Raw genomic sequence first — 1,800 nt, 5'->3', positions numbered from 1 at the left:
CCAGATAACCCTCATTAATTCTTATCAACTTTTACAAGGTTGCATAAATATTTGTCCATCAACTTTTAAGCAGTTTACTTGTTAATAAAAGTCAGGTTAAAACAATTTTTTTATTTTAGAGATTCAGTGAAGGAATAGCTGTGTCTGGCACTGAAGAATTCTCAATTCTTTGGCTTTAATACCTTATCCAATAGTACAGTCACAGGGTTTTGGTGAAGAGTAACTAATAATACATGATAATACATTTCATCTAAAAAATTATATTTATATAAACTTTATATCACAGCACCACTTCTGTTTGGACCGAAGGTATTTATTTATAAAGGATTTATTTTCTATGTCAGCATGGTGTGGACAATATTTCATCTGTATATAATTAATATAATAATGTTTATGTAGCGGTTATGGAAGGAGTCTCCAGTGTCAGCTCCAGTGTCCAGCGTTTTACTTACCTGGCAGGAGCAATTCCATGATCAAGAAGGTGGTTCACCCAAGGCGAGGCTCAGCGATTGCACTCAGGCTGTGCTGGCCTTTGCGAATTCCCCAAATGTGGGACTCTCTATTGCATAATTTCTGATAATTACCTCTGACTTTAACAGTCAGAGGTAAAGCATTAAGGCTACATCCTTATTACATTACAGCATTTTGGCAGACACCCTTATCCAGAGTGACTTACAATGATCTCATTTATACAAGTGAGCAGTTGAGGGTTAAGGGCCTTGCTCAAGGACCCAACAGTGGCAGCTTGGCAGTGCTGGGATTTGAACTCACATCCTTCCGAGCAGAAGTCCAAAGTTTGAACTGCTGAGTTACCACTTCCCTATAGTGAGGTGGTGTTTACGTCCAGCGAAAACTGAGCTTTTCAAAAACACTCTCCCAAGTGGATACATTTGAAAACGCCATTTTCGTGTTGTAGTGTGGAGATATTAATAAAAAAACAATGATGTATTTTCGCCGATGCAGACATGTGATACATTCAGCTCAAAACAAACAAGATGGTGGACAACGTTGTACTGCAGTTGTTGTGCCTGCTATCCAGTTTGATAGTGTTGTTAAAGATTAATGTCACTTTGCACAACGTAAATAGACGGAAAGTAAATAAACGCCTGACAGAAATATTTTTTTTAAACTAAAAATGCTTTCAGAGCTATCCAGATTAATGTGGACAGAGCCTAAGCTGAATTTTTCAACATGGGAAAGTTCCACAATAGCTACAATGCAAGAAAATTTCACAATTTGGCATTTGAAATGAGCCAGAATAATTTGAAAAACAATTGCTCTGCTAGTACACCATAGACTACATTACAAGTTAAAACTCAGCATCTAAAGCCTACATATATGTTTTTACATAAATGTTTAATACACCACTGGTCAAATAAGAAGGCAGACTCAAGTTCAAAGCTGCAGGGCCTGTTAAAAGGTTTTTACACATTTTCTAAGAAATAAGCTTGCAATGCATCCTAGCACTAAAATACACTGACACAGGAATTTAATGCAGACATTTAGATCATTAGGTTTAGGATTTGATGTATAGTACTGTGCAAAAGCAATGATGCCTGCAAAGATAATGAAATGAAATGTTTCTACATAAAAAACTGCATAAAAAGCAGTAAACAGTAATCAACTATATAAAATCAACATTTGTCGTGACAACCCACATCAGGAGTCTCAGGTACACTTTATACAGTTTTATGAGAATATTGGCTGCTAATTTTTTAAAAATCAATCTTTATTGAAAGATTTCAAATATATAAAATATAATATATCAGAGAAATTACAACACAGAGATGGACATGATTT

At 35.4% G+C, this 1,800-nt stretch overlaps 1 non-coding gene across 1 annotated transcript; it reads left to right on the top strand.

Annotated features, from left to right (window-relative positions):
- The first annotated feature begins 444 nt into the window (after positions 1 to 444).
- Positions 445 to 609, top strand: LOC128604510 (U1 spliceosomal RNA). Its single transcript, XR_008385191.1, has one exon. It is a non-coding gene; the product is annotated as a U1 spliceosomal RNA (small nuclear RNA).
- The last annotated feature ends 1,191 nt before the right edge of the window (positions 610 to 1,800 follow it).

The sequence above is a fragment of the Ictalurus furcatus genome, chromosome 2, assembly GCF_023375685.1.
Source record: "Ictalurus furcatus strain D&B chromosome 2, Billie_1.0, whole genome shotgun sequence".
In the NCBI taxonomy this organism is placed as follows: domain Eukaryota; kingdom Metazoa; phylum Chordata; class Actinopteri; order Siluriformes; family Ictaluridae; genus Ictalurus; species Ictalurus furcatus.
The sequence above is the reverse complement of the archived record's forward strand: the minus strand, read 5'-3'. Positions and strand labels throughout refer to the sequence as shown.